Here is a 24095-nt window from a genome sequence, read left to right on the forward strand (position 1 = left end):
AGAAAAGAGAATACCACAAAATATTCAATTAAAAAAAGGTAGAGAAAGAGGAAAATATGAAAAAAGAACAGAGTAAAGAAAATATAAAGAGAAAACAAAGAGAAAAATGTAGATTTAAACCCAACTATATAAATAATTACATTAAATGCAAGTGATCTAAATTGTCCAATTAAAAGGCAGAGGTTGTCAGACTGAATAAAAAAGCATAAGCCAGGACTTCCCTGGTGACACTGTGGTTAAGAATACACCTGCAGGGGACATACATTCGAGACCTGGTCCAGGAAGATCCCACATGCCACAGAGCAACTAAGCCTGTGAGCCACAACTACTGAGCCCGCATGCCACAACTACTGAAGCCCATGCGCCTAGAGCCCATGCTCTGCAACAAGGGAAGCCACCGCAATGAGAAGCCCACATACCACAATGAAGAGTAGCCCCTGCTTGCTGCAACTAAAGAAATCCTGTGCACAGCAATGAAGACCCAATGCGGCCAAAAATAAAATAAAATAAATAATTTTTAAAAATTAAAAAATAAGAGTTTCTAGAAAAAAAAAGCATAACCCAAGAGCTTACGCCATCTAGAAGAAAGCAACATTAAATATAAAATCAAAGATAAGTTAAAACTAAAATGATGTTAAAAAGATATATGATGCAAATACTAACAAAAAGAAAACTGGAGTGCCTACGTCAATATCACAAGGAATATAGCCAAGGATAAAGAGCCACGTTTCATAATGATAAAAGGGTCACTTTCTCAAGAAAACATAATAGTCCCAATTCCTAAAAGCAGAGTTTTACAATACAGGAAGCAAAACACGAACTGAAAGGAAAAAATGAACACATAATTATAGGTAGAAATTTCAACATATGTTTCTCAATTGTCTTAATTTGAGAAATTAAGAAATTTGACAAACTTCTCAATTTGTCTTAATTGACAAAATAAGTAGACTAAAAAAATTCAATAAAAATAACAGACGACTTGACCAACACTTGAATCAACTTGAAATAACTGACATTTACAGAACATTTCACTCCACTCAGTAGCATGTACTCAGAGAACTTATAATGTTCTCTGACTACAAAATAATGAATAAATCAACAATAAAAAATTAATTGGTAAATATCAAAATGTATTAAAATCAAACAAAACGCTTGAAAATAATCCATCGATCAAATAAAAATCATAACAGTTTTTTAAATATCTTGAAATGAATGACAATGCAAACACATGTATAAATATACGGCATGCAACTAAAACAGTGCTAATTGGGAAATTCCTAGTTTTAAACACTTATATTAGAGAAGAAGAAAGGTATAAAATAAATTATCTAAACTTTCACCTTAAGGAGCTAGAAAAAGAGCAAATTTAAACTAAGAAGGAAAAAAAGGAAATAATAAAATTAAAAGCAGAAACCGATGGCATAGAAAATGGATAAAAATAGAGAAAAATCAATGAAAAGATGATTGTTTTAAAAGATCATTAGCAGTAGCATCAATTACCATGAAATATTCACGGAGAATTTAAACAAAATATGTGCAAAACCTGTACACTGAAAAATACAACACTTTTTATTTTTATTTTTTTTTTGCGGTACGTGGGCCTCTCACTGCTGTGGCCTCTCCCGTTGTGGAGCACAGGCTCCGGACGCGCAGGCTCAGCGGCCATGGCTCACAGGCCCAGCCTTTCCACGGCATGTGGGATCTTCCCGGACCTGGGCACGAACCCGTGTCCCCTGCATCGGCAGGCGGCCTCTCAACCACTGCGCCACCAGGGAAGCCCAAACTTTTTATTTTTAAGAAGGAATAAAAACATTTTATCTGTGTATTAAGAATCACACACACGTTACCTTTACAGTTCAATTTACTATATAGAAATCATTTGGGTTTTATAGTTTCAGTTAAATTCTGAACTGAGATTACAATATTGTTTTTTTAAAAAAAAAGTTGTTACATTAATTCAGTATTTTAAGCATACCAAATTGAAATACATAAGTTCAAACTTCAGATTTATGGCAGTCTTCAAATACAACGTAGATATTTCTTAAAGTTACCGTATCATTCACATGTCTTACTTGCAACTCTGAGCTGTTATACACAGAATAGCTCTCCTATAAATATGGCAAAATCAACATGCCATGAAGCTCAAAGTTGTATAGTCAGGCCAATGACTCAAAGTTGTACCATCTCTTAAAAGATTTGGCATTTCTGGACCAAAAAGCACAACAAGTAAAGAAGGTTAGGAACAATTCCTCCTCCTTATTACAGTTAAAAAGAGTTGCATGGGGCTTCCCTGGTGGCGCAGTGGTTGAGAGTCCGCCGGCCGATGCAGGGGATGCGGGTTCGTGCCCCGGTCCGGGAAGATCCCACATGCCGCAGAGCGGCTGGGCCTGTGAGCCATGGCTGCTGAGCCTGCGCGTCCGGAGCCTGTGCTCCGCAACGGGAGAGGCCACAACAGTGAGAGGCCCGCTTACCACAAAAAAAAAAAAAAAAAAGTTGCATGGTAGCTTGGAATTTTGCATAAAACCCCACATTACACCTTGGAAAAGTCCAAGGGTAATTAGAACAACAGATTGGGGTCCTTTTTTTTAAAATTAATAGAACCCACAAAATTCAAATGGGAATTAGTCAAATCAAAAATATTAAGCACCTACTGGTTTAAGAGATTGAAATTTATTAGAGACTCATGATCAATTTCCTTCTACCTTGAAATCAAGGTGTAAAAACCAACTATTAAGTGCATTCCAAACTTCTCCTATTAGCACAGGTAGAATTTTCTGTCCATTGCCACCAAAGTGAAGTCACATTTCCTCTTGGTAGGCAGAAATTCCACATCTGAACATAGAGTAAGTTAGGAAAAAATGACCCCTGTTGTTTATTACTATTGTGATTCTGAGATCTAGGATAACAAATATACTAGCAGTGAACAACGCAAATTCCTGGCAACAACTGTCAGGTTAGTGACTCTAACTCACTTCCCCCAATCACCATAAAATTTTAGTATGAAAAGAATTAAAACTACACTAAGCTGAACAAATAGGAAATAACAAGAAGCTAATAGCTAAAACAAAACAAACCCTAAGTTTGAAATCACTGCAACTGAGAAATTGAAAATAGGTGTGCTTCACCGCACCCTACCTCACAATTTTCACTTTAAATAATATTCCATGCAAAGGAGCATCAGGTTTCTGGATATAGATGTAGCCCTTCTTTAAGATTTAGTGAGCTGCAGAGTTTTCTGCAATTTTATTTCCCTCCCCCAAAGTTTATTCAAGGTACTTAACAGAATCTTCCATTTCAGCCAAAAGATATGTGATTCAAAGATTTACTAAGGTACTCTATGCACTTTATCTGTACAGAAACAGCTATTAATTATTACAATTGGTTTATGCAGGATTAGCATTTTCGGTGTTAAAATTGTTAAACATCATGTTTACTGCACATCAACTCTCCATAATGAATCTCAACTTCACAATGATTTACCAAACATTTTACTTAAATTACTAATTAAATAACTGAAAAATGTACTGAGCCAAACTAAACTTAAATGGGCTATAAAGGAAGATAACCTTCTAAATAGTCCATATACACATCTCTTCCGAAACTGCCTTTGCTAGCTAGTCCCTTTCCCAAAGTTTTAGCCTGAAAAAACAGTAAAATCTACACAAAATTTTATTGCAATCATACAAGGGTAACATTAGGTCAAATACAACAGATACTATGATGCAATTTTACGTTTATTAAACTACAGTTCAAAGCACAAATTTACACATTCTAAATACACTAAACATATCTAATGAAGTCACACTGGTCTTCCACTGACATTTGGTATATCTGGGTGAAAGACATTAACTTTACAAGACTTTTTAACACGAATCCTTAGTATAAAAACTGTGTCCTTGTATGTAAACATTTAAATGAGGAACCCAATTAATGGGCTTCCATCTCCACTAAGTCATCCTTTTTGTTGCATATTTTATTTTAAACGCTTAAGGGGTAGGGCAAACTGGTAAGTTTAAATGTGGATACATTCTCTTCATCTCAATTACCCCCAGTGAATTATAGATGAGAGCTAATTTTGTCTGGTCCCAAATAGCTATTACTAGTAGTTTTTGTTTCCAAGAGAATTAACCGAATAAGATTGTTCAAATTTTTTCCACACTGGAATGTAGACCGGACAAGCTTAACCTGCAACTTCAGATCTAAAAAAGCATTAATGCCTGCTAAAGCTTCAGTGGAAAAGCTGTCTTCTTGGCTCAACTGAATGCAAGAAGGCACAAAGAAGAAGTTCTTCATCATTGTGTCTGAAGTAATTCCAGAATCTTGCATCTCATACCAATCACCATATGACATCATATAATAAATAGCTGGCCTCTGAAAATCATTAAAAGCAGATGGTTTGTGAAAGAATCTGCTCCCATGTTATCAAAGATAAGCCAATCTCCCACATTCAGCTCAGGAAGAAGACAGTTTTCCACAATTTGATCAAGCTCTTCACAGGATGGACCCCAAAGGCTGCTTGTAAACAGAGGCTCATCTTCCTTGTATTTCTTGTGAAGCTCTGGAATGGTATTTAAGTCCTCAGACAGTTTACTTGCAAAAGAACCATAAACACCGTCGTTCGTATAATACATGAAGGTTGGTTCATCACTTCCGGTTTTTCCTACTCCAGAGGAAAACTTATTTTCAACAACTTTCTTTGCAATGATATTAACTGCAAGTGTAAATGCAGAAGACACGTAGTAGCTTCCGGGTTCAGAAATTCTCTTAGTGTCAGATCCTTCAGGAAAGTAGACATCCAACAAAGGGCTGATAACACGATTAACCTCTTCCAATCGATATTCGGTTCCTGTGAACCCAATGTCTAACATGTTCATTGCGAAGCCAAATTCTCCAGCCATATCAAATACACATCGAGCATCAGATAGAGCATGTACATATACTTGAGATTCTTTGCAAGCACTTGAAACATGAAATTTAACCCCAATAATTTGGACATCAAGTTCCTTAGCACATTCCAAAAGATGCCTACAGTTCTTCAGGGTAGTGCCAAACTTTGTTACCCTCTTCACCTCCAATATTATCTTCTGTTGCCGTATGTAGTAAGACCTTGGCATTTGGGTGATCACGTGCAATTGTCTTCAATTTGACTTCATTGCCACATGTCATGATATTCACTCCAACTTTTGCTGCATACTTTATCTGAGACACTTGCTTGCAAGGACTTATGTAAATGATGTTTTCTGGAGATACACCCAATTCTTGCACTAAAGCCATTTCAGTTTTACTGGAACAAGCAAATCCAGTTCCAAGAGCTGCCCAAATCTCAAATACAGCTGGAGTGGAGTTGCACTTTACCGTGTAGAATGGCTTTATCTGGGCCACTATGTTCTGCCACTGACTGTGTTTCTTCACAATCTTTCCAAGATCTCCCACAAAAAATGCATTTTTCCCTGTCAGGGTATGTTCATAAACATAGTTATCAGCAACATTTCCAAGGTTTGTTCCTTCAGCCAACGGGCCAACGGAGTAGTGTGCATCGTCAATAAATCCTTTCATCTCAGCCGTATTCTACAAAGTCGAAAGTCATAAACCAGGAAAAACAAGAGACGGGCCACCAAGCCTTACACCTGGGTCCTTAGAATATGCAACAAAATGGACAAGTTAGGAGATGGAACCCGCCTATCATCATCTAGCTTCCCAAGGCGGCTCAGCGTTGAAGTCGAACTGCTCTCTATACTGCACTTCTCCTAGGCCCTCTGGGTAGTTGTATACTTGGTCAGAAAGTTCGCCGTGAGATAACGGCCCAAAGAGTCGGGTAAAGCGTCTTCTCTTTTTAGGCGGAATTTTAAAAGAGGGATGTGGTTACCTTGAGCAGAAATACCCAAGGCCGCCTGGGCCATAGGTTTCGGGGACGACGTTGGGGGAAAAGCGCGGCACCGACACCAGCTGTGCAGCAGTGGTGGCGGCGGCCGAAGGAGAGAAACAGAACAGCGCGGGGAGAAGAAAGGCGAGGGCTGGGTGCGGAGAGGATTCAGCCTCGTCACACCGCAGAGCAGAGAGCGAGAAAGGATGAGAAAAGGCAGAGAAGGCGAAAAAACGAAACACTGCAACCGAGTGAGGAGCCACAGAGTGCGGGGAATACAAAACATTTTTCAGTAAATTAAAGTAGACCTAAATAATTGGAAAGATATCTGATATTCATAGATTGGAATTAACATCTTAAAAATACTATTTTTAAGATGTTAATTCTGCTTAAATTGATATGTAGATCCAGATTGGGATTCTGATGAAAATGCCAGCAGGCTCTCTTGCAGAACTTGACAAGTTGACTTTAAAACTGATATGTAACTTCAGAGAAATTAAAATATCCAAAACAATTTTGAAAAAGAATTAGGTTGGAACACTTCAAGTAAGGGACTTCAAGACTCACTGTAAAGCTACAGTAATCAAGCCTGTGGTTTGGATATAAGGATAATCATATAAACCAACAGAACTGAATTGAGGGTCCAGAAATAGGTCCATACTCACATGGGTCAGTTATCACTATTGACAGAAGTGTCAAGGGAATACAGTGGGGAAAAGAGTTGTTTCAACAAGTGCTACTGAAACAGCTGGATATCCATACAGAAAAGGATGAACCTCAACCCTTCCCTCACATCATATATACCAAAAACTAACTTGATATGGGTCATACACTTAAATGTAAGAGCTAAAACTATGAAACTTCTAGAGGAAAAGATAGAGGAGAAAATTTTTGTGACCTTGGGATAGGCAAAGATTTCTTAGAGAGGATACAAAAAAGCATGAACCATTAAAAAATAAACTGACCTTCATCAAAAATAAAAACTTCTGCTCTTCGAAAGACACCATCATAAAAATGAAAAGCCACACAAGAAAAAATTCATAATACATATGTGTGACAAAGGGCCAATATACAGAATATTTCAGGAATGTCTTCCGGCCAATAATGTCTTCCGACAAACAACCAATTTTTTAAATGGCAATACATTTGCACAGATACTTCACAAAATAAGATATAAAATCTCAAATACGTGAAAATATGTTTAAGAGCATTTATCTCAAAGAAAATTTAATTTAAAACTACAATGAGATACCACTACACATCCATTAGAATGGCAAAAGTTTTAAAGACTGACTATATGAGACCAACTCTATTAGTTGTTAGGCTATGGAGCAACAGAAATTCTCATACATGGCTAGGGTTAGATAGAATGTTTCAACCACTTTGGAAATAGTTTGGCATTTCTTAAAAAGTTAAACATACACTTATCTTATGACCCAGCAGTATTACTCTTAGATATGTATCCAAGAAAAATGAGAACATATTTCCACAAAAAAGAGTTGTACATAAATGGCCATAGCAATTTTATTCATAATAGCTCAAAACTGGAAACAAGCTAAATGTTGTAACAAGAGGCAGATGGATCTGCAAATTTTGGTATATCCATAAAATGGAATACTGTTCAGCATTTTTTAAGAAACTCTATGCTATATACAAAGTGGATAAACCTCAAAAACATTATGATGAGCAAAAGAAGCCAGTCTCATAAGAACACTTACTAAAAAAAAAAAAAAAAAAAAAAAAAAGAACACTTACTGTTTGATTTATATAAAATTCTGTAGGAGGCAAATTGATGCCATATCTTTTGCCTAGTATTATGAACGATAGGAGTGTTGATTGCAAAGGAATATGAGGGAACATTTCAGGGTTGTAGTAATGTTTTATATCTTGATTGTGGTGGTGTTTACATGTGTCAAAGTTCATCAGACTATATAGTTAAAATGGGGGCATTTTACTTTATGCAAATTATACTTCAGTAAAGTTATTTCGTTTCTTTTTCAAACAACTGGTCTAAAGAACAAACTCAGATTCTCTCAGACTAATATTCAGGACCCTCCACACTACTTTTCTACTCTTATTTCTCATATGCCTCAGATTCAATATTACCCTGAAATGCAAACAAGTTGGCTTTCAACCTCTCCTCCCCAAACAAGACTACTCCTCACTCCTACCCTTAGCTTCCTGGGTCTACATATACCCTCTTCATTCTGCAGAGCCCAGACTTATGGCCACCGCTTTCACAAAGCCTTCCTCTAGCTTGCCCTGAGTTTTTTGATTCTTTGGTGTTTATACCACTTACACCGTTTCCGTTGTTCATTATCCATTTTGTGTGTGTTCCTCTCATCTCCCAAAAGGCAAACTGTCACCCTTTGATATACAGTCAATTCTGGTTACTCCTGCTGGTTACGTTCCATATAGTTGCTGTAAACACTGAATTAGCGAATACTGAAGCATTGTTCCTAGGGAAAATACAGGGTTAGATTTTTTCTTTTTTTTTTTTTTTTGCGGTACGCGGGCCTCTCACTGTTGTGGCCTCTCCCGTTGCGGAGCACAGGCTCCGGACGCGCAGGCTCAGCGGCCATGGCTCACGGGCGCCGCCGCTCCGCGGCATGTGGGATCTTCCCGGACCGGGGTACGAACCTGTGTCCCCTGCATCGGCAGGCGGACTCTCAACCACTGCGCCACCAGGGAAGCCCCCAGGGTTAGATTTTTGTGAGACTCTGGTCACATTTTCATCCACCAATCCATACGTAAGCTTGTTTTATGTGTGTTTCTGTTTAAAGACACCTTATTTAATATATGTTGTTGATTCACTGAACTCAGCCAATAGCACTATATCTCATGACTGAATAAAGCTTATCTAACACACATATATTTTCCCTAATGCACATCAAAGCTTTCTTGTGCTTTGGAACACTAGACAGCACTTCAGCACTACCCTTGGGGGCTATTTTAAATAGGGAAATCTCCAAGAAAAATGCAAAAACATGCATTAAGTGCATTGCACAAAGGATGCTTATTTAGAGTATGAGAGATAAAATAGAGCAACAGCTTGTTCTGCCTCAGCTGGGAATGTGCATTTTGAGCAATTCAAATTTTCCCTGTACTACATATGTCCACAAATAACCATAAAAGAGCCATTGATTACGATTACAATAAATTTTAGCAAGTAAGCAAAGTCATAAATATGGAATCCGTGAATAAGGAAGCTTGCCCTTACTTCACAGCATCTTGTACAGTGCAAGACACTTAGCTGGCATTCGATAATTAATTTATCCAGACAATTGGAAGGACAAACAGAAAGAACTAACTCATGACTTTACTTAAATCTCTATCAAGAACCCTTGTTTAAAATTCATTTTAGGAGGTGTGTTCAAGCTTGAAGACAAGTTCTCCAAAGTAAGATTTCGAGACTCTTGCAGAGACATATTGGGGGCCATTGCTAAGGAGAGGCTCAGGAAAATATCATAGGACCATCTGCTATTTGCAACATCCATTAAAAAGGAGGGGTTTCTTGTTCTTTATTAGCAACCTGAAAGTTTTCTACTTCTGATGAGGAGAATGGATAAAAGAAAAAAATTGATTGTCATGTTTCTAAAGCAAAGTGATATTTCCCACCTTACTTTTTGAAGAGAAAACAGACTCTTTAATTTAGCCCATTAAAAGTTACTTTCTAAGAATCAGTTGTGTTTCTATAAACTAACAACAAAATATCTGAAAAAGAAATAAAGAAGACAATCCCATATGCAATAACCTCAAAAACAACAAAATACTTAGAAATAAATTTAACCAAGTAGGTGAAAGTTCTGTACACTAAAACCTGTAAGACTTCTGTGAAAGAAATTGAAGAAGACAAAATTAAATAGAGAGATACCCCGTGTTCGTGGGTTGGAAGAATTAGTATAGTTAAAATGTCCAGTCTACCCAAAGCCATCTATAGATTCAGTGCAATCTCTATCAAAATTCCAATGGAATTTTTCACAGAAATAGAAAAAAACAATCATAAAATTTGTCTGGAACCACAAAAGACCTTGAATAGCCAACACAAGTCTGAGAAAGAACCAAGTAGGAGGTATCATGCTTCCTGATTTCAAACTATATTACAAAGGTTTAGTAATCAAAATAGTATGATATTGGCATAAAAAGAGACACATAGACAAATGGAACAGAACTGAGAGCCCAGAAATAAACCCTCACGTATATGGCCAACCAATATTTGACAAGGGAGCTAAAAATACTCAATGGGGAAAGGATAGCCTCTTCAATAAATGGTGCTGGGAAAATAGAATAATCACATGTAGAAGAATGAAATTGGACCCCTTTGTTACACTATTCACAAAAATTAACTCAAATGAATTAAAGACTTAAACATAAGACCTGAAAATGTGAAACTCCTAAAAGAATACACAGGGGGAAACCTCCTTAATATGGGTCTTGGCAACAATTTTTGGATATAACACCAAAAGCACAGGCAACAAAATCCAAAATAAGTATGTGGCACTACATCAAACTAAAAAGCTTCTGCACAGCAGAAGAAACAATCAATAAAATTAAAAGGCAACCTACAGAATGGGAGAAAAATATTTGCACATTAACCTGATAAAGGGTTAATATCCAAAATATATAAGAAAATCATACTCAATAGCAAAAGACCAAACAATCCTATTTTAAAAATGGGCAGAGGACCTGGATAGAGACTTTTTCTAAAGAAGACACAAAAAGGCCAACACGTACATAAAAAGATGCTCAACATCACTAATCATCAGGAAAATGCCAATCAAAACCACAATGAGCCATCACCTCACACCTGTTAGAATGGCTATCAGCAAAAAGACAAGAGATAAGTGCTGGCAAGGATGTGGAGAAAAGGGAAACGTTGTACACTGTGGGTAAGAATGTAAATTGGTGCAGCCACTGTGGAAAACAGTCTGGAGGTTCCTCAAAATATTAAAAATAGAACTACCATATGATCCAGTAATCCCATTTCTGGGTATATATCCAAAAGAAATGAATTCAGGATCTCGAAGGTATATCTGTACTCCCATGTTCATTGCAGCACTATTCATAACAGCCCAAATATGGAAACAACCTATGTGTTCACCTACAGATGAATGGATAAAGTTTTGATACACACACACACACACACACACACATGCACACAATGGGATATTATTTAGACATGAGAACAAAAGAAATACTGCCATTTGCAGCAACATGGATGAATCTTGACAGCATTATTCTAAGTGAAATAGGCAGAAAGACAAAGACAAATACTGTATGATACCAATTTACATGTGGAACCTAAAAAGCTGAACTCGTAGAAACAGAGAGTGGAATGGTGGTGGCCAGGGGCTAGAGTGTGGGGGAAATGGGGAGATGTTGGTCAAAGAACATGAGCTTCCAGTTATAAGAAGTAAATTCTGGGGGTCTAATGCACAACATTGTGATTAAAGAACTGATCTTAAACGTTCTCACCACAAAGAAACAAATGATAATTATGTGAGATGTTAGAGGTGTTAACTAACACTACTGCGGTAATCATTTCACAATATATAAGTGTATCAAATCAACATATTGTATACCTTTAACTTATAGGTGTTATATGTCAATAATATCTCAATAAAACTGGAAAAAATTATTTCTAAGAATAACCTAGAAAAAGAGCAAAGAAAAAGTAAGAAGAGAACCAATAATTCTTTTCAAGTTAAAATGCCCCATGTTGTCAGACACGTGGGAACATGAGCAATCTTGTACACTGCTAATGAGAGTATAATTTGGTACCAATTTTCTAGGAGGAGGTGGTTAGTAATATATGTCAAGAGCCCTAAAAATCCTCCCTTCTCTGATCCAGTAATTCTACTCCTGGGAAATAATCCTAGATGCAGACTGGGATTTATATGCAATAATGTCCATGCAGTGTCATATAATAGAAGGACCTTGAAACAAACCAAAGGTCTCACAAAGGAGAAATGGTTCGCTAAATAAATAATGGCATATTCACGTGTAGCTCAGGTGTTAGACTTTCCTTCCTCCCCAAACTCCTCTACCCTTTATTTTTAAGGTCACCTTTATTATATGATGGAAGGAGAATGTTTTATCCTAAGGGTACTCACGGTACTTGCCATGCCATTTCCCATTCCACCTTGGACCGTCATTCACTTCACAGATGTTCTCCAAAACAGGCACAATGATCACCCTCCCCAACCCCTGCTGGGCCTGCCCCTTTGCACCTTCCCCTGCAGAGGACTGAGCTGGTGCAGAGGAAATAAATGTCTGCTGGTGAACTGATGTCAGGCTCTGGCCCAAGGAGAGCAAGTTGCTGAAACAGGCTGCAGGGTATGGTTTTCCCATTTTACAGATGAGGAAACTGAGGCTCAGGGGAGCAAGTAGCCCAGTGTTACTTAGGTGATAAGCAGTGATGCCAAGATTTGAGCCCATGTCTGTCTGACTACAAATCAGAATCCTTTTCACTACAATATTCCCCTCTTCTGCACCTCTACCACTTCATTCCTCTTCAACTTTCTAAGTGGAAATTTAGCCCATTACTTCTAGGAATTCACCTTCCTGAATTGGTTATAAGGATTAGTCTCTCCACTAACTTGCAACCTGTGAAAATTTACCCCAACCACAAATGTCCTCACACTCTCACCACCTCCAAAATTCACTTCTACACATACACCCGTGCTACTGCAGTTTACTGGCGTTTTCTTCTCTCTTTTTTTTTTTTGGTTGTCACAATTTTAAAAAATTCTACCAAGTGGACGGGGGGGTGGGGAAGTTAAATAGTTACTATATTTATACCGAGAATGGATTTAGGTGATAATAAAGGCAGATGTTGCTATAGCAACGAACGTTCTAGGATCACATACACATCTTTTTGCATTTGTGCAAAGTGCACTGGATTGTAGCTAACATCTCCCCGAATGGTCTGTGCAGAGCAGGGCACATTGACCATTGTGTGGTCAGGTCAGGGCCAGCTCACACACATGGGTCTCCTCAGCTACCAAAACACTGGCTGCTTTGTGACCACCTAGAGGGGTGGGATAGGGAGGGTGGGAGGGAGGGAGACGCAAGAGGGAAGAGATATGGGAACATATGTGTATGCATGACTGATTCACTTTGTTATAAAGCAGAAACTAACACACCATTGTAAAACAATTATACTCCAATAAAGATGTAACAAAACAAAACAAAACAAGACACTTGCTGCAACCTGGGGCTCCAGGTAGATCTGGATGCCAGCACAGCCTCAGGGAGAGCCATCGGGAAGCTGTGCTGTCTCCCGCCTGGGTAAACTCTCTCCCTCGCTCCCCTTTTCTTTCGCTCTTTTTCATGCTGGTTCTAAATTATGCTAACTGTTTAATGACAGCCTGGGTTATTTTCTGAACACCAGTGGCAGGAGGAGGTTAGGGTATTCACTCTGACAATAACCCACCTTGGTGTGAGGGAGGGAACCCCAGGGCATGCCCTGTGTGTTGTGCAGCGAGAATAGCCCGGGGCCCCTTCCCCTGGGACCCCTCCTCTATTGGCTGGGAGTTCTTGCCCCAGGATCTTCCTACAATCCTCCTGACCCCAGGCTCCCAGTAAGACAGGTGCCCTCCTTCACCCGCCCAGTCAAAGCCATCCCTCTGTGCATCACACAAAGGGGAAAAGACCTGGCTGGAATGTAAAGGATGTGTGTTCTAGCTCTGCTCTGCCACCTAGGACCTGCCACCTAAGAGTTGCCACCTAGGAGCTGTGGGACTTCTCTGAGTTGTAGTCCCCTCCCCTGTGAGAGAAGGCTGCATCTCTGGAGAAAGTGCTAACCTGGTATACTCATTCACAAGTAGGTGAAAATGATAACACCTGGCAAATGCACTGTATTCACCATTTTTACACAAAATATGAGCCTTAAACCAAAAGAATAAATGCCAAATTGTAGAAATTTACCCATCAAGTAACAGGCAAGGAATATGCTCTCACGGCAATGGGCTCCCATCGTGACCATCTACACGTAGCGCCATCATTTAATGACATGAACTACATCTGCCCACCATGAAGCCACTAGGTGCTCAAGAGCTCAGAGCTGGTACCAGAGGCAGGTAGGAAAATGGTGGTAGACATACCTTGTGATGGATGCCATGGTGGGTGTGTGCTTTGAGGAGGGACACCAAAACCACAGGGAAGCACTAGCTGTGTGAACTTGGGCAAGATACCCAATCTCTCTGCGCCACAGTTTTCTCATCTGTGAATTGGAAAAATGTCTGACCCATGAGGCTGTTTCTGGGTACACTAACCTTCGAAGTTCTGCTGGATCAAAGATTTTCCAAAGGGGAGCACACATAGGAGCTCTTCAGATGTCTCCACTTTATAGTAGCTTTGCAGCGTCCACAAGAAGCGGGAGGCTGGTGAATATCATGCTCCCTTTGCTCCAGGAGAAGCTCAGTTCAACAGCTTTACAAGATGACATAGTGGGACAGATTGTCAGGTATCTCATCTCCACCGCCAGGGCTCCCCAACAGACCAAGTCTGAAGCGTCAGTAATTTGTATTGATGAGAAGAAAAGGCTGCTGTAGATTACTGAACTTGGCCAATTAACAAGTAAACAAACACGCAATTGCAAGCCAGAGCCCTGGCTAACACAACGTACCTCGCTTATTTAATTTGACATGAGTCGTTTAGTTTTAATTAGGACAGTACTTCACGGTCTATTAGTAGGAGTCCTGTAGTATATGTTGTGGAAATAATGAAGGTTTAGCAATGAGACCTGTTTCAGCGCTCTGCTATTAAACCTTCACTGAGAAGGGAGGTGAGGCTGCCAGGCTCTTTGTGGAAATGACTGGGTTTGGAAATTAGCACTGTTAGAAAGATCTAGGTGAGACAGAGTCTGGCAAAGCCTCCAGGCTCCAGCAACCCAGGCACGCTCAGCTCACGGGACTGAGGACCAAGCCCACTGCTGAGCCCCATGATCGCCCAGCTTTGCAGATCTCGATAAGGCCCGGAACTCAACCCCACTCTCCCACCCGCAGTGGTACACAAGACAGGATGGAGGCTGCCCGAGAGAGCACTGAGGCCGGCACCAGAAGAACGTCCCAGCTCGGTCACACTTGACTCCTCGAACCAGAACCCTCCTCAGCAGACCACTTGTTCCCCTAATGGGAGAAGATTCAAGATTCATACCCCACTCTCATTAGCTGGTTGAGAACGGGGCCTCTCTCCCTTTCTTCCGCCTTCCCAATGCGCTCAGTCCAGTCGCTCCATCGTGAAGTGGTTCTATTCATGCTCAGAAGTTAGATCGTTTGTTTGCTCCCCTCCCTCTCACGTAGGAGCTCTTCAGATGTCTCCACTTAGCCATCAAGGAACAGGCAAGGGGTTCAATTTCAGTTTGAATTCCACACCTCTAGCCTTCCCTTTCTATCCCATCCATGCTCTCCTCCCAGCAGGCACTGGGATAGCTCCCGTTTCCCTGCCTCCCCTAAGGAACTGCCATCCTTTATCCCTCAGCAGAGAGGCATCCCCGTCACTGTTCTCTCTCCATCATTTGCAGTTTCAGCCTTTCTCCTCTCATTTGTGGAGCAAGAAGCTTGTCTTTTAAAGCAGCTCCATGTGTCACTGAATAAGTAGAAGATATTTGCCTGGAAAAGGAGACAACTATTCCTGTCTCTAAAGTTACCACCATGTTATAAAAAGTGCACTGAACTGACAGACACAAGGAATACAGTCTAGGCCAGGTCTGCCACACCACCAATGCCAAAATCTTGAGTAAGTCATTCACTTCTCAGCCTCAACTTCCCTTTTATAGAAAGAGGCGGTTACCTAAAGCATTTCTGAGATGCCAGAGGAGAAAAAACTCACTTCCCCAAGGCCACCTCTTTTATACTTACTGTGCCACGACCCCTGTCCTGGGTCTCTCTCCTTCCCCCTCCCTCCTTTCCTCCCTCTTCCTCTCACCTCCTCCTCCCCACTTCCGTCTCTCTCTTAGAATTCAGTAAGTTATCACCAAGGAAGACACTTTGTAAATCCCTATCTCCATGTTTCTGCAGCGCCATCCCAGGGTACCTAGGTTGCTCAACCAGTGAAAATAGTCCCAGAGGTTCCCAGCATCATAAGCAGGAAGAACATGGGTGGGGCCCCAACCACTATAATGGAAATGCTTAATAGGAGCCCACAGATCTTCAGTCCTCTGCAAGGTGAAAAATATAGGAAACTTCAGCTCTTGGGAATACAGTTTGGAGCCCTGGACAGTGAATGTATTTGGGGTGGCAGCTGGGGGAAGGAGCGTGTACATCATCTTAATTGACACATGGAGTTTTTTGTGTGTGTGTGAACTAATGTTAACTTAACTCTACTAAGTGCTTGGCATTGACTTCAGTGGGATTAATGAGTAAGACACCAGCCCAGCCCTCGAGGAACTGTGTACAGTCAGGGACAGCGACATGGCAGAAGGTAATTACAGTGCAGAGGAGAGGCGGTGGTGTATGAGAGCACATCACAAGCTCCTGAATCCATTCTGGGGGTTAGAACAGACTTCTTAGAGGAGGGCCAGTCAAGCTAAGACCTGAAAGAGTGTCTTCATCTAAATCAGTCTCTCAGCAGCATTTGATGCACTTAATACCCCCTTTTCCCATTGAAACCCTTGCTTCACTTCATTTTCCTCCTGTTCAGCTAATCCTTCTGAATCTCCTTTGCTGGAGGCTCCTTATCTTCTGAACATTTTAAATGTTAGAATGGGACTTCCCTGGTGGCGCAGTGGTTGAGAGTCTGCCTGCCGATGCAGGGGGCATGAGTTCGTGCCCCGGTCCGGGAAGATTCCACATGCCGCGGAGTGGCTGGGCCCGTGAGCCATGGCCGCTGAGCCTGCGTGTCCGGAGCCTGTGCTCCGCAACGGGAGGGGCCACAGCAGTGAGAGGCCCTGCTTTTGATCCTGAGACCTCTTCTCTTCTCTACTGCTCTCACTCCCTAGGAGAGCTCCTCCATATCTTGGCTTTAAGTACCACCCACTACTAGAAACCAGCAAATTTTTGTTTCTAGATCTGACCTCTCCCTCTCACCACTAACTCAACAGCTCACCTTCATGGTCTAACAGGTATCTTTTTTTCTTTTTTTTAATAGATCTTTACTGGAGTATAATTGCTTCACAATACCGTGTTAGTTTCTGTTGCACAACAAAGGGAATCAGCCTTATGCAAACACATGTCCCTATGTCCCCTCCCTCTTGAGCCTCCCTCCCAGCCTCCCTATCCCACCCCCTCTAGGTCATCCGCAAAGCACCCAGCAGATCTCCCTGTGCTCTGCTGCTGCTTCCCACCAGCCAACTATTTTACATTCGGGAGTGTATCTATGTCGATGCTACTCTCACTTCGCCCCAGCTTCCCCCTCCCACCCCATGTCCTCAGGTCCACTCTCTACGTCTACTTCTTTATTCCTGCCCTGAAACTAGGTTCATCGTACCATTTTTTTTTTTTTTTAAGATTCCATATATATGTGTTAGCGTGCGGTATTCGTTTCTCTCTTTCCTAACAGGTATCTTTAACTTAACATCATGGAAACTGATCACAATTTCACCTCCCCCGAAAATACCTCCTCAATCTTTCCCTCTCAGGCCAAAACCTGGAGTCATTCTTTAGTTCTCTTTTTCTCTCACACCAACGTTCAAGCAGTCAGCAAATCTTGTATCATCTCTACCTCAAACACGAAACACTAACTTGGCCCCTTCTCACCACCTCCACGGCTCTCAACGTGGTCCAAGCCACCACATCTCCCTCTGAGACTCCTGCGTTAGCCTCCTAACACATCACCTACACTTTGTCCCCAAAATCAGAATGATCCTTCAAAACCGTAAGTTAGGTCGCGTCGTTCACCTGCTCAAAACCCCCTGTGGTTTTCTATGTCACTCAGAATAAAATCCAAAATCCTTCCCATCCCCTAGAAGAGTCTGCTGTAATCTGGGCCTCCACCTCTCTGGTCTGGACTCCCCCCGCTTCCCCGCCAGCCACACCTCACCACGCTCACGGCTCCAACCACACAGGCCTGGCTCCTCTCCCCTGAATGTGCCACCCTCCACTCCTCCCCTAGGTCTTCCCTGTCTGCTCGACCATCTTCTGCCGGGTACCTCCCGTCAAATGTCATCTCCTCAGAGGGACCTCTGTGGCATAGATAGTGTTACCTATTGTATCAGGGGGTCTTGGCCAGATGTAGATGGAACACCCATCTTTGAAAAGATCTTTTTGTGATGGGATTCACAGAGGAAACCAAGAATAGTTTTTAAGGCCTCAAGGACTAGCAATGCTGGGAGGCTGACACCACCCTTACTCCTGAAGGGGGAAGACAAGGAAATGGTGCTACCAGAGCCCTTCCGAGAGCTGGAGCCGTGGGTGTGAGAGTGCCTGGTGGAGCTGTGGCTATAGGAGAACAGTCCCTGCGGAGCTCTGGCAGAGCAGGGAGCACAAAGAACATGGGCCCGCCCTTCCCCACCCTCGGCTCTCCTCCTGGTATACCCTATTGGCCAAAGCCAAGCGGGAGTCAGAGGGCCGAGGAGCCCTGGCGATACAGTCCATGGAGTTTAGGCACAAGAGCACGGAGCAGGGCAGAGAAGGACAGAGAGCAGATCTGGGATAAATGAAGTTACTCAACACATCAGTATTTCTGGCTCCTCTCCTTCCAGGCACAGGGTAGGTCCCCACATTCCCTGCTACCCTTGAAGTCAAGTACAGCATGCAACTTGCCTTGGCCAGGGTCACTTCCAGACATAAGTCTTCATGTTCCCCCTTCCACCTCCTATAATGACCAGGGACAGTCCAGAGGATGAAGACAGTCAGCCTGGGCTCCAGAGTGATAAAGATGTGGAGTAGAATCCCCACTGTCCCACAGCAAACAAGCAGCATATGAGCAAAAGGAAGCCCCTGAGATGTGGGAGTTGTTCTGTCATTGCACTTTCACCTAGTTTATCGTGATCCACTTCTTCTGCTGAAATAACAAGCTACCTCACCATGATACCTTCCTCTGTCTTGCTTTCCTCATCCAATGGATCACCACCTGATAAACTGCGGTATTTATTAGTTGTCTGTCTCCCTCCCCTCCTATGTAAACCATGGGGGCAGGACTTTGGTTCACTACCAGTTCTCAGCACCTAGAGTAGCACCTGGTTGACAGCAGATGCTAAAATTCTTTGTCAAATAGATGAATGAATAAATGAGCGTGTAATGACTAACATATATTATTAGTTATATCCTAGACACATTCTCAGGAATGATGTCTAGGTGATTCTGAGGAAGTGAAAGATTAAACAATTTGCTAAGGTCACCTGGCTTAAGTCACGGAGTGGGTTGTGAAGGCATTTTGACTCCAGAGCCCAGGCCTGTGACAACTTTGCCACTTCCCAGTATGAAGGGGGCTTGGTGGGGAAGCACAGGAGAAGCCATTCTGGCCAGAGACTGGAGAGGGCCAGGCAGCCTACCTACTGCAACGTGTTAGTTACTGCTGGAGCCAAGAGTGACAACCGATAAACTATACAGGGTAACAGGGACAATTGAAACTGTGTTGGCTATGTACAAATAATGCTAATTACAGCCATTTATGTGAGTTGCTTACCATTTCTGCCTAATTACCACGCAGCACAACAATTATGTAGATCATTAATGTCAACTTAAGTTTCCTGGAAGTTTTATTTGATTATAACTGTAAAAGCTAAAAACAAGTAGTCCATCCATGAGCTGGTTGCTCATGGAGACTGATTCTCTGCCCAGAATTTAATATTAGAGAGGAATTACCTTGTCTTTACCAGCCACTGCCTGTATTGTTAGTGATCTTCCAGGTATAAGCGTTTCACCTGGACTAGAAACTCCCTGAGACTGGTACTATCTCATTTTTCCTGGTATCATTATCCCCTCCCCACTTGGAGCCCAGCTCAGCCCTGAACAGAGCGGGGCTCCTACACCATTGTTCATCTGTTGGAGCTCTGTCTTTGGAAGAAATGGTCCTGCCTCATGTGCCTCTGAGTCTCTTCTCGTTGCCTGGAGGCTGAGGAGTGAGATTGGCTGAAGGGTGCCATGTCTATATCAGCTGTGACCATGGCAAGAGACTTTCCTGAGCCCTGTAACAGGCCTTCAGAAGAAGGAGGGCAAGGGTGGGATAGAACGCTTAGTGGCCTAGGGATAGCTGAGAAGAATTCAGAAAATGTAATAACAGAGAGCGCCAGCTGTCCGCCTAGTATCTACTCTCTTTCTTGAGCGAAGAGAGTTTTAGCTGGGCACACGGCAGCCCAGATAAAGGCTATATTCCCAGGATCCTTTGCAGTGAGGTGTGGCTAATGGGATGTCAGCAAAAGTGATGTAGGCAAATTGACTTCAGAAGGAAAGGAGTGAACCTCCCCCCCCCCCCCGCCTTTCCCCTCTTTCCTCTGCCTGGGGTACAGGCAGGATCTTAGAACTTAGGCAAGCCTCCCTGGACCCAGGATGGAATGCAGATGTTGAGATGCCGGAGCAGCAAGATCAAAGGAGCCTGGATGGTCAGAACCGTGGGACTGCAGTACCACACCATTGCAGAGCAGTACAACCACGCTCATGCAATAGATGTATGTCACTGTCAAAGCACAGAAAATAGTAAAATGTAGTAAAATAATTAGGAGGTGGTGAGTTTTCATTGCCTTTGTTTTTAGGATAGTTTATTTCTTTTTAAGTTTATATAATTAATTTTTTTTCTTTTTTTTTGCGTTATTTGGGCCTCTCACTGTTGTGGCCTCTCCCGTTGCGGAGCACAGGCTCCGGACGCGCAGGCTCAGTGGCCATGGCTCACGGGCCCAGCCGCTCTGCGGCATGTGGGATCCTCCTGGACCGGGGCACGAACCCACGTCCCCTGCATTGGCAGGCGGACTCTCAACCACTGCGCCACCAGGGAAGCCCCTATATAATTAAATTTTTAATGATGGCTATGCTTAACAACCAGCTCGTAAGAATTCTGAAAATTTGTGACAGCTCCAGCTTCAGGTCTTTGTCAGACTAGCAAAACCTGCATCCTAACTGATACAAAGGTAATGCAGGAAGTGGGAGTTGGGTTTGAGATCATATTCTCAGATGTATGTGATATGTAAATCAGCCCATGGATGACCCAGGGTTGCCTGAAAAATTATGTTGCTCCAGGGATAACTTCGAACCAAAAATTCTAAAGCTTCTACCAGTTATTATTGAAAAAAATTCTTGTAGCCTAGCCTAACTCCAACTTGAACATACCCACGTCTGTGGAGGGCCATGGCTCTAGATGATGGCTAAGGCCCTTCCTGCCCAAAGCCTGGTGCTCCTACACAGCCCAATAGAGCATTTCTGCCTCTTTCCCACCTGCCTCTCTTGGGATCTTCTCTTGCCAGTTTAAGGGCAGAGAGGACATCTCTGGTGAGAGGCATAGGACCCAATCTAACCTCTCACTTTTGCCAACACAGGATGAAAGGCAAGTAAGTCATTGATTCAATAAATTTGCACAGATTAAGTGGAACAAAACACATCTCAGTGTAATGTGCTCTGTAGAATCCTATGTTGTTGGAAGGAAGGAAGGAGGAAAGAAAGAGGGAAGGAGGGAAGGAGGGAAGGAGGGAGGGAGGGAGGGAGGGAGAAAGAAAGGAAGACGCAATGGTATCTATATATGCTGTATATATGCTTGTCTGAGCCAAGAGAAAGTTGTGGAAGGACACCCGCCAAACAGGTAATCTGCTCGGTTACCTGAGGAAATAGAACAGGCTGGGGGGAGGGTAACTTTTCTTTATATGCATCTGTATTATCCAGATTAATGTAGTAAGTATTACTTTTAACTTGTTGTTTTTTTTTATTTTATTTATTTTATTTTTGGCTGTGTTGGGTCTTTGTTACTGCACACGGGCTTTTCTCTGGTTGCGGTGAGCAGGGGCTACTCTTCCTTGCGGTGTGCAGCCTTCTCATTGTAGTGGCTTCTCTTGCTGCGGAGCACGGGCTCTAGCGCGCGGGCTTCAGTAGTTGTGGCACACGGGCTCAGTAGTTGTGGCTCGCAGGCTCAGTAGTTGTGGCGCACGGGCTTAGTTGCTCCACACCATGTGGGATCTTCCTGGACCAGGGCTCGAACCCATGTCCCCTGCATTGGCAGGAGGATTCTTAACCACTGCACCACCAGGGAAGCCCCTAACTTGTTATCTTAAAGCACAAAAAATATGACATGAAATACTGTACACGAGTTAAAAGTGAATGAACTAGAGCTATAGTATATCAACATGAATAAATTTCAAACAGTAATTTTGAGCAAAAGAGCAAAGCTAAGGAATAATACCTACCTTATGAAAACAATTACATAAAGTATTAAAACACAATTTACACTATATATTGTTTATGGATACATTTATACAAAGCAATAGTATATAAGAGTATACATGGGGGGGCTTCCCTGGTGGCTCTGTGGTTAAGAATCCGCCTGCCAATGCAGGAGACACAGGTTCGAGCCCTGGTCCCGGAAGATCCCACATGCCGCGGAACAACTAAGCCCGTGTGCCACAACTACTGAGCCTGCGCTCTAGGGCCCATGAGCCACAACTACTGAAGCCCACGAGCCACAACTACTGAAGCCCACGTGCCTAGAGCCCATGCTCCACAACAAGAGAAGCCACCGCAATGAGAAGCCTGCACACTACAACGAAGAGTAGCCCCTGCTCGTTGCAACCAGAGAAAAGCCCGCGTGCAGCAACAAAGACCCAAAAGCAGCCAAAAATTTTAAAAATTAAAAAAGAAGATACATGGGGATAATAAACCCAAATTCACATTAACAAGGGAATGAGCTCTGAAGAAATATATCGATTCTTTCAGCTGATCTGCAGTGCATTTGTGGTGTATGTTTTCGGGTAACATGGCAAATGTTAAGATTTGATAAAGTTACATGGTAGATACACAGATGTTCTTTATCAAATTCTTTATATTTGTATGCTTGAAATATTCCACAATAAAAATTACCTTAATTTTAATTTAAAAAATGTATTCATGTAGATAAATTTAATAAGAAGAAAATGTGCACATTATACATATGTCCATTAAAGTAAGTATCTCATTGTGTTGTCTTTACGTAGCTGTAGTTCCCATATCACCATTAGATTGCGAGTCTTTGAGAGCAGTGACTATATATTTCAATCCAACCACAGATCCCGTGCTAATCCCTGGTCCAACATCTCTTGTGCCCCTGTTATATACCATATGTTCTACTAGACTCTAGGAATACAAAAAGGTCATTCAGAATCACCCCCTGCTTTTGAGAATCTTACACCTTGCAGGAGAGACGGATGAATAACTAACTGTAATTCACCAGGCTTGCTCTATGGTACACACACATCGTCCTGGCGGTGCGTCTTCTGTTCATAAAGTGGCAAACAGCCATGGAGAGGCAGCATGTGGGGGGAGGCAGACTTCAGCTCACCTCCCAGCTCCCTGGCTCCCAGACATAGGACCCTGAGTAAATTACACAACTTCTCTTAGTCCTATTTATGCACAAACTCTTCACAGGGTTTTAAGTAGTTAATAAGATAATCTCATTGAAAACACCTGGTACTTTGACAGGGCAGCCAGGGCTCAATAACTGTTAGAACAGGTGTGGCAACTGAGGCTCAAGAAAGGTGAATGATTCATCCCAGATCAAACTACAGGGGGTGACGGATCCAGGATTCCAAACCAGGTGTTTGTTCCCAAAGGTGCCTCGGACACAGTAAGTTTCCTGGGTGCTCAGTAAATGCTTATTGAATTGAGACTTCATGTCCAGCTTAAAGTCAAGTCTTTAAGCATGGGATCATTTAAAGCATTTAACTGTTACGGCGATCATAACAGTTAGGAAGGTCAAGACAGAGGGGTCCACGGACTCCAAGACCTCACAGCAGGTGGGGCTGTCTCCAGGTCTCCCTCCTTCCACCACAGCTCACCTCCCAGGTCCACAGGCGCTCTTCTGCTCTCCCTGGATAGCACAGCTCCCTGCACACTAGCTCCTGACGCTGGTGACCACTCCTCTCTCATCAAATCCATCCTCCTGGGGCGTTCGAGACACGACTTGCTCCTGGTTTCCTCCTACTTGACTGTCAGCACCCTCCCATCTCCTGCCTAGATGTCTCCTTCTCTACCCATGTGGTATTTTGCGTGGCTTTGGGGAACTCTGGACATCCTTGTGCCTCTGGAAATCCAGATCAGGCCGGGTTGGGGGCCTGGAGAGAACACCTGGAAGGGTCAGGTTATGTCACCAGAACAGAAAAGGCTCCACTGAGAGA

General features: G+C 42.4%; 1 pseudogene; it reads right to left on the bottom strand.

The window, feature by feature from the left end:
* Positions 1–4218: 4218 nt before the first annotated feature.
* LOC117309576 (antizyme inhibitor 1 pseudogene) lies at positions 4219–5897 on the bottom strand (annotated as a pseudogene).
* Positions 5898–24095: the final 18198 nt, after the last annotated feature.

This window comes from Tursiops truncatus, chromosome 1 (assembly GCF_011762595.2).
Source record: "Tursiops truncatus isolate mTurTru1 chromosome 1, mTurTru1.mat.Y, whole genome shotgun sequence".
Classification (NCBI taxonomy): Eukaryota; Metazoa; Chordata; class Mammalia; order Artiodactyla; family Delphinidae; genus Tursiops; species Tursiops truncatus.